The sequence below is a fragment of the Uloborus diversus genome, chromosome 5, assembly GCF_026930045.1.
Source record: "Uloborus diversus isolate 005 chromosome 5, Udiv.v.3.1, whole genome shotgun sequence".
In the NCBI taxonomy this organism is placed as follows: Eukaryota; Metazoa; Arthropoda; class Arachnida; order Araneae; family Uloboridae; genus Uloborus; species Uloborus diversus.
Genome location: NC_072735.1, coordinates 32,344,310 through 32,354,492, shown reverse-complemented (window position 1 = coordinate 32,354,492; position 10,183 = coordinate 32,344,310). Strand labels below are relative to the sequence as shown.

The 10,183-nt window shown below is 38.8% G+C and overlaps 1 pseudogene; it reads right to left on the bottom strand.

Moving 5' to 3' along the window:
* Nucleotides 1-213: 213 nt before the first annotated feature.
* On the bottom strand, nucleotides 214-9,662 carry LOC129222364 (tubulin alpha chain, testis-specific-like; annotated as a pseudogene).
* Between the last annotated feature and the right edge of the window lie 521 nt (nucleotides 9,663-10,183).

Genomic DNA, 10,183 nt, shown 5'->3' with positions numbered 1-10,183 from the left:
ACAGAGATGCATCTTAATGGCAAATATAAAATGTACAGAACAAACGTTTCAGTCCAACAATTTTCATTTTCATACGCTTAGAAAATTTCGAATGTAAATGCAAAAGAGCCAAAATAAGTCTAAGCTATGATAAATATTTTTTCGGAATTTTAACAATTTTGTGTTATTAAAGCGCAGTATAATCCATAAACAAAAACATTCCATTTCCAATTGTTAGTATTCATCTTCCTCCCCTTCCTCTGCACCTTCAGTAGAATCCAATCCCACTTCTTCGTAATCCTTCTCTAGGGCTGCCAAGTCCTCTCGGGCTTCAGAAAACTCCCCTTCCTCCATGCCTTCTCCTACGTACCAGTGAACAAAAGCCCTCTTGGCGTACATCAGATCGAACTTGTGGTCAAGCCTGGACCAGGCCTCGGCAATGGCAGTCGGTGTTGGCGAGCATGCACACGGCGCGCTGAACTTTTGCCAAGGTCGCCACCTGGCACTACGGTAGGTGGCTGATAGTTTATTCCAACCTAAGAAAGTGAAATAATAACACTTAAGTTTAGTAAAGTGTCTCAACACTTTGCAACAGCATAATATTGACAAAAAATCAGTCATTATCGTTATTCATGGTAGACTACTCCAAAAGTGTTCATGCCTGTCTAATTCCAACTATCGATTGCAACACGATTCATAGTTGAAGCAAACCTAAACCCGACAGCAATGGGAAGGCTTTGCTGATCCTAATCCACTGCGATGCTGCTATATTAGATTTGCCCCAACTAGAGCCGCGATACATACAAGCTCGCGCATCAGCTTAAGTGTAGCGGATTTTGGATCGGATTTTTCATTGTTGTTAACTAGGGCTACCAGAGCAAAGTTTCGGGGTTTTTGCCAAATTAGCCAAAAATTAATACTTTATTTAACAAACAATTAATATGCCCGCTAATAACTGCTCGCAGTAAGAAATCAGCAAACACGATAACTTTTCAAACTAGTATGTTGTGGCCATCAACGAAACTTTCTTCTATATTTTTCCTTTTTTCTGATCCCTCCCCATGCTTGACGAGGAAGCAATATTCCCCAACAAAAACAAAATTACACATGCAAAAAACTTGACGACTATCCCAATGTCTGAATTATTGCAAAAGCAATAGCAAAGAGAGCGAAAATTGAAAGTTATTTTAAAAGCCTTGCTTGAATTAATTACAAATATTTTATTTGTTAACAAACATAAGATGGCAACAGTTAAAAATTTTTTAAATCATTGGGATAATATTTCCTATCATTCCATACAATTAAAATCACGAGAAATACGCAGACGACAATCTATTACGATTTATCTTTCTTATTGTTGCATTAATAAAAATATTTTTATTCGCAAAAAAAAAAAAAAAAAAAAAAAAAAAAAAAATCAACACCTCTTGGAGCGATCGGCGTCAAAATAGAACCAAAACCTGTTTACATATGGATTCACATATATTCCAAATTTCAACCAGAACGTAGCATTACTTCTTGAGATAGGGCACTCAAAATGGAAAAAAAGAACGGGTGATTGCGCTACCCCCTTTTTAGCTGTTGACACAAAACTAAAATCAGTTCTTATACCCACTAAGGGCTACTTGCCGATAAACTTTTCTTTCATTCCGTTCATTATTTCTTGAGATACAGCAGTCACAATTGACGACAAAAAACGTTCTACAGTTCAACCCCCGTTTGAGTTATTGACACCAAAATTGAATCAGCACCTGTTCCTGTTAATACCAACAAATGGACCAAATTTTGTTTGATTCCGCCAGTAACTTCCTGAGGAATAGCAAGCACGCGTAACTCGAAAAAACGTCCCATTGCTCCACCCCCCTTGGAGGAATTCGCGCCAAAAACTAATGGGCACAAGTTCACATAGGGGCACATATGTGTACTATATTTCGTTCGATTTCATGCGGTAGTTTTTGTTGTAAGAGCGGCCACAAAAAACTGGTCACACACAGACGTGACACACATACATACACACATACATACATACACACATACATACATACACAACACACACACAGACCAGACAGACATTTTCCGAAAATGGTCGAAATGGACTCAGCACACCTCAAAACGTTCGAATCCGTCAAAATTCGAAATTCGAAAATTTGCACGAATCCAATACTTTCTTCTATATATTAGATATAGAAGAAAGTAAAAAGACAACCATTCAAACACGCGCTCCGATCCAAAATGGCTGATCTTAAGCTGATGCGTCGGCTCGTATATATAGGGGCCTTAGCCCCAACTAAGTCCCCTATACATACGAACCGGTGCATCAGCTTGAGATCAACCATTTTAGATCAGAGCGCGTGTTTGAGTGGTTGTCTTTTCTGGCGAGTTATCGCGTTTGGTGATTGTTCACTGCGAGCGATTATTAGCTGCACGTGAACTGTCAATTACATAAAATATTATTTATGGCAAATTTGGCAAAACACGAAAATTTGCTGTGGTAACCCTAGCTCCGCAACAATGAAAAATCCGATCCAAAATGCCTAAACTTAAGCTGATGCGTCGGCCTATCTATATAGCGGCTCTAGCCCCCAACTGTACAGCATTAACTAACATGTCAATGTCATAACAAACCTTGAATCCAGTTGGGCACCAGTCCACAAACTGGATGGTCCTTCTACTCTTAATAGCTGCGATAGCTGCGTTTACATCTTTGGGGCACCACATCTCCCCTGTACAGAAGACAGCAGGCCATGTACTTGCCGTGGCGAGGATCACACTTGACCATCTGGTTGGCCGGTTCGAAGCAGGCGTTGGTGATCTCTGCAACAGTTAGCTGCTCGTGATAAGCTTTCTCAGCCGAGATGACTGGCGCATAGGTGACCAAAGGAAAATGAATTCTTTAAAGAATCAGAAAAAATAAGAACAAATCAGTAATTAATTTTGTTTTTGAATTAATTTGAGTCAATCACTGTCAATGAGACTAAAACAAAGATTATGGTAGCGAAATTGAGGAGTGGTCCAAGTTTTGTTTCTTATGTATTATTCAATTTGGTCTTTGTCCCCAACTTATCAGATGATGTACTATGCAAACAGTAAAGAAGAAACGTTACAGTGCGTGCTAAAAATAATAAAAACCACTATCAAAAGTTACTAATAATTCTTGGAACAAATTTTGTGATTTTACTCTTCTTATTATGAAAGACTTATTACTGGCTGACTTTTGACACTGAACAGAAAAAGCATGTAACCGAAAGTTCACCTTGTATTTTGACGTTCGACGTCATACATTTCAACATTTGCTGAGGTGCTTGCTTGAAATGTCTACAGACCAAATCCAATCGATCTGGGAGTTACAATTTGGTTGAACAGTAAAGAGCTGCTCATCAGTGAAAGGTATCCAGCGCGGACTTGCGATCCGTCTCAAACGTTTCTGGCGTCTTTAAAGTCATACAAATTTGTTTTCTTCAGCAAAAGGCTGATTCTTTTGGAATTTGTAAAGCTTCTGTCAGAACTCTGCTTTTGCCCTTAGCAGCACAGATCGGTCACATATCCCCCCCTCCCATCTAACAAACGACTTCTCTCATGGAAACCCGAAGATTAAAAAACTTACTTTTGGATGGATTGACATCTAACGGAAATGTTCAGTTTGTTTTTGTACACTTAAACTTTGTACGTGCGTTTAATTAAGCTCAGAATGCCGTATATTTAGAGACACTTAGAATGGTAACTGAATCCTTTTGAGAGCATGAGCCTCCGGCAAAAAATGCTTCCTTGAGTACAGGACCAAGTTGACCTGAGATTTTCTCAAGTCTACTTTCATAGTGCCATCGATGACTGAGGAAACAATTCAGACCACTGATTGAGAAAAAGATTTGAACGCTTTATGCGCTAGAAGTTGATACAAGTGGGGCATTCTAAGGATACTATACAGATGAGTCGCCTCATCAGACATTTTGAAATAGATTTTTTACTGTTGAAAAGCTATGGTTACGTAGCGAATTGCGCAATATTGCTAATTTCGCCAAATTAGTAAAATATCAAGTGTCAGAAAAAACTTAAAATCCTTCTCAGTCATTATGATCGAAAAGAAACGGTATTTCCTGACGGTACTTCTCTGTGAACCCGAATTTTGCTGTTCTAAATGTTTATTAAGTATGTTTAGAGTAAAATGTGACAGGATATTTAGCTCTAATGTGTTCGAGCACTACAGAGCGCGGATTTCGCCTACTGTTGTTTCGAAATGCTGCATAAAAACGCATATTTAATTCATTTCGCAATTACATTCGATTAATAAACTATTCTCTGCGAAACACAGCCAAAAAGCGGTATAATGCCAGAAACGACAACCAGGCAAGCACACCAGTTCCGATTAAGAAGGTGATTTTATCGGCATTTGCATAAAGGATGCTAGGGCATTCAGTGTCTAGAATACGTTGTTTGATGCCTCTTTTGTGCGCTTATTCAAATATCGAAAGGGGCCATTTTATAGATTTGGCGTAATCATTACAATTTCTTAAACTCAAACATTTAGCTCAGAGAGATTTACCTTGGGTAGGGGACCAAGTTGGTTTGGAACTCCGTCAAGTCCACGTTCAAGGCGCCATCAAACCTCAAGGAGGCAGTGATTGAGGAAACAATCTGACCAATTATACGATTCAAATTGGTGTATGTGGGACGCTCGATGTCCAGGTTACGTCTGCTGATGTCGTAAATTGCTTCATTGTCCACCATAAAGGCGCAATCTGAATGCTCCAGAGTTGTATGAGTGGTCAAAATAGAGTTATAAGGCTCCACAACAGCAGTAGACACCTGTTAAAAAATATATCTTACCACTGGAACATACATTCTGTTAAAAGAGAGATCTACAAAAGTAAAACTACACCACAAAATATACTTTATAGCAAAACACTCGGCACACCTAGAAAGACCAGTCCGATTTAAGTGAGATTTCGTATGTATCTTCACCAAACGTGCAAATAATTAAGTTTTGAAGCCCAATGTTAGAAAACGTGGAGCTTCACCGAATTGGAATTTCGCATTCATTGGCGGGAATAAGCAGCGATTATCTATCTGATAGTCAGCATTTTTGTTGTCCCTTTGACCCAGGATATCTTATGTCGACAGTGGCAACTCCTTGCAGAAGGATTGGTGCTTCTTGCGAGCATACGCTAGAGTGGAACGAGGGCATGCTATCAGATTTTAGCGCTCCTATATATAGGAGTCGACGCATCAGCTTAAGATTAGCCATTTTGGATCGAAGCGCATGTTTGAGTGGATGTCTTTTCTAGCAAGTTATCCCGTTTGTTGATTTTTCACTGCGAACAATTATTAGCGGCACGTGAATTATTTATTTAATCTTATATAATTAATAACTGAGCATATGTATCTATGTATGTACCTATGTATCTATGTAGTCATCTATGTATCTATGTCCGAGTTACTTCTCCCGAAAGACAGTGAACTGATCATCGAACAAGATATCGATGGACTCGTAATCTTCCCGTCTTTATGTTTGGCTATTTGACATAATCCTCCGATAATAATTAGCGGAGATATCAATTAAAAACTATTAATTATGTCACAGATTTTGACATAAAATCCCTATTTTTTGAAGGCTTTCCTTCATTCAAATTATTATTCAGAGCTTCATCTCAACTTTCCACAACAATGCTTTTATTAAAATTGATAGCGTGAAGAAAATAATTGAGACGATTGCCATTTATGTTTCTCGAATATGAATAAGTAAAATTTGTTTCCTGTAATCGGGGGATTTAAAATGTTTACTTTTTGGTTATTTTTCCGCAATCAGCCGCAAAATTTTACTGATTTTATTATTATTTTTTTAAGCCTGAGTGTTGAACACGTGTCACTTGACATAACTTTTATTTTCGAGGTAGACCGTGCAAAGCCGCCGCGCAGCTAGTAAAATATTATTTTTGGCTAATTTGGCAAAACCCGAACCTTTCTCTGGTAATCCTAGCTCCGCAACATTGAAAAATCCGATCCCAAATGGGTAAACTTAAGTTGATGCGCCGTCCTACTTATATAGCGGATCTAAACGGATTGAAATTGGCGCGAATTGACTCGAACAATCGCTCGACATATGTTTGCGGCCATTAGACGTTGTTCACAAGAATAGTAGTGATTGCCTGTACACGGTTGTGGTGGTCGTAGGTTCAATTTCCTACGGTAGCCTTAGGGCGATTTCCTCCTTTTGTAATATTAATCTTTCTTTTTTTGCTTTGTCCTTCAATTAAAAAAATGAATATTTTTTGCAAAATTAAAAAGAAGTGAGTCAGGGCACGCACTCCTCTAACAATTGCTTAAGCAAATGCTCCCGCTTGAAATGGTACTTTTTAAATATTAAGATTCTGATGTCTCAATAACTAGAGAAAAATATTGTTTACAAATTATGTCATCAATATCATCATCCACGGCACGACAGCCCTGGGTGTACCAAAGCTTTCTGAACCAGCCATTTCCATCAGCCTCCTCTATTGACAGCTAAGCTCTTCTAGTTCTAAGACTTAAGGACATCCACAGCATCCACCCAGCGTAGCTTTGGCCTTTTACGTCTTCTAGCAATAGTTATTTGTATTAGATAATTTATGAAACAATATTGAACTTAGGAGACACATGGCCCAGTATTTTGTACGTGTAAAATAATCCGCTAACTACATTAAATAACACTAAAAACGCAATTAACAATCCCAAATGTCGCCAAGCGACAACTATATCGCAACTCAGTCATAGGAGCCTGAGGCAAAACCTATTGTGAAAAGTTTTTCACATTGGAATATTTTATGTACTCCACCGAGACTCAGATCTGAAGTTTAATATGTGACCTGCGGTGCCGGATATATGGCAAACTCCAGTTTGGATTTCTTTCCATAATCGACGGACAGCCGTTCCATGAGGAGAGAGGCAAATCCGGAGCCAGTGCCCCCCTCCAAAGCTGTGGAAGATGAGGAATCCCTGGAGCCCCGTGCACTGGTCGGCCAGCTTTCGACTCCGGTCCAGGACGAGGTCGATCAGTTCTTTGCCGATGGTGTAGTGGCCTCGGGCATAGTTGTTGGCAGCATCCTCTTTCCCGGTGATCAACTGTTCCGGGTGGAAGAGTTGACGGTATGTGCCTGTTGGAGACATAACATTGATTAAAGAACCATGTCAGAGCTCTCAGCAAATACAAACGCATTTTGAGGGTCACAAAAAATGTTTTGCGTAATAAAGTAAGCTTTTGGAGACATAAAGATAAGTAAAAAAGCTAGTCAACGCTCATGAGACCTACACAAGTTTTGAGCTAAACTGACCATGAAAAATGGTTCATTTACAGTACAGGGAGACATCAAAATGAGAAAAGCACCGAGCCAAAGCTCATTCTACATGCAAACATTTTTTGAGCTAGAGAAGCCACAAAAATCGGTTTACATAGAAGCAGACAATATCCTAAAATTATCACAATGGATTGAACACTTTAAACGTGTAAATCCGTCGAAATTCGAACGTTCACGAATAGAATCACGGAATTTTATATTTTGTAAATTCGAACACTCATACTTTCATCTCCCAATACCCGTTAATGTACTTGTTACTTTGTCATACCACATTTGGCGATAACTGCCACTGGAACAACAAAATGGAACAAGTTTTACGTCATATTTTCAAATCTTAACATAGGTACCGTAAAAAAGGACTAATTTTGCTTATGTGTGTGGTTATTGTTTAAATTTTAAGACTTTTCCCCAGCTTTTTTCGCTCACCAACCTCGCTCGTCACCTGTAATGAAGCAATGCCTTGTGCGACGGGTGACGATTGATGCTTTCTGCCCTACATGTCCTGTAGACTGGTTTTTATCGATTCATACGTCCAGCCCCTTGACGTTCAGAGGGGTGAGACAGTTCTAAATGACTTCCTCTGGGTATCCTGTACAATAGTACACTAGCATTGATCTGGTAGACATTACAAATCCGGATAAGATAGGTTAACAGACACACAGACTCACACAGGCTTTAATATTATAGATTACCAGATTAGAATCTTTTCCATCATATGCCTGTAGAGCTTTGTCAGCGATTTCAGTGAACTTAATGGGGGACATATTATATAATGGCTTATATAATATGTTCTGTTTTTTTTTTATATAGAGGGGTAGAGGTTATAGCCATTTACGAGCATTGTTTATAAGAGGAGACGTTATTTACACATCAAATAAGACAAAATCAAGTAACAGGATTATAACGGAAAGTAACCGCAATATATACAGTAAACTCTTGATTATCCAAGGGCGGCTTATCCGCTACTTTTCACTTTCAAAAGAAAAAAAAAAACGGCGATGATGAACTAAATGTATAATAATGCAAACATTTTAACTTAATAGGTTCAAAACTTGTTTTTAGATATCCCCCTCCCTTCCAATGACATTGAACCTTTTAAGTTGCCGAAACCAGACTCTTTGAAACCTGATTTTTTTTCGACACTATTTTTTGCTTTACATCTTCACTACTTACTGATTTTTTAACTTCCCCCTCTATATGATTTTTAGATCTACAGTGGTACTTACGTGCGTAAATGAGTGACCGGACCAGTTTTGAAAATAATCCTCTCTCCTCCCCTTCGCGTGCTTGATGTAAACTAGATTCTTAGTTTGCTGTTAATCTGCTAGTACGATTTGCTTGCATATATGTATAACCCGTTTGCAATAATATGCAATATTTTCTTGTTTTTGCATACACTATTATCATTTTAGCTATAATATAAATGTATGCCAGTGTTGTTGATCGTTTTAAGCACTATTTGCATCACTATTATCTGTTTTTACCTAATTTGAGTATAATTTACGAATTGCTTATCCGTGGTTACCGTGCTACCCTAGTCCCCGTATAATCGGGAGTTGACTGTACACTCTCAGGAATGAATCTTTAAAGCTAATGAATTTTTTGTTTTATTTGACAGGATGATTCTGAAAAACGTTCCTATTCAATTTTTCATCAAATTGTCAAAACTTTTGCAAGATTTGAGCATGATTTCTGAAAAAGAGAGGACAGAACCGTCGTAATGAACGAGATATGTCTAACGATTGCAATATTCAGAAAAGTAAGAGATGCATTTCTGACAATGATCGGCCGTAGTGGTTTGATCGGTAAGGCATCGGATTTGTAACTGGAGGGTCCCTGGTTCGATCCAGCCGGTCGAAGATCCGTCGTCTTCATTAATGGTGACTGGGGAACGTTAAAAATGCTCGTGGTCACAAAGTCCTCCAAGTGGAGCTATACCTCTGGGGGTGCTGGGCCAGGGATAGCCCGAATTCTGATCTGTATCAAAAAACCAGAGCTGTCTTCAGAGTCTTATTCAGCTTATTAAACCACAAATAATGGTAGGTACGGGGTACCCGGATGTGAAAAGCGAAAAGTGAAAGGAAATAATCCAAGAAAAGAAGTATTTTTCCGACCTGTGCGAACTTCATCAACCACGGTGGGCTCCAAATCAATGTAGATGGCTCGTGGAACGTGTTTTCCGGCCCCAGTCTCGCTGAAAAACGTGTTGTAGGAATCGTCTCCTCCTCCGACAGTCTTGTCGCTGGGCATCTGTCCGTCCGGCTGGATGCCGTGCTCCAGGCAGTACAGCTCCCAGCAAGCATTTCCCACTTGAACGCCTGCTTGACCAACGTGGATACTGATACACTCACGCATGCTTCAATTCTGTTCTTTGCTGCCGATCAAGACAAAACAATAACAAGCTAACAAGGATTTCATACATATTTGAAACTTTAAGATGGTTTTTTAACGAAATACTCTCGAGTTTATTTACATAATGTTTTTGAAGTGATAACTTCTTGTAGGAGGGTAAACCGATTTGTGACATAACGCGCGTAGCGGCGCAACTCTCGTCTAACATTCTTTTGTGCGCGCATACGACAGAAGCGCGCATAGTCGGGGAAATTTTGTTTCTTTACTCTTTCGGTCAACTTTAAGCGTTAAATGATAGTAGAAAAAGCAATGAAACTAACAGAAGATAGATGATCATCGCAGCATAACGCAATCTCTTAACGAAAGATGAAATTAATAATACAATATAGTACCAATAACATTGTAAACAATATATATTCAAGACAGCATTTACCCTTTAAATTTATTTTTAAAACAAAAACATTTTTGCGATTAGTTATATTAAAAATACCTCGCTTCATTTAGGGTTTTGAACTGTGATAAGG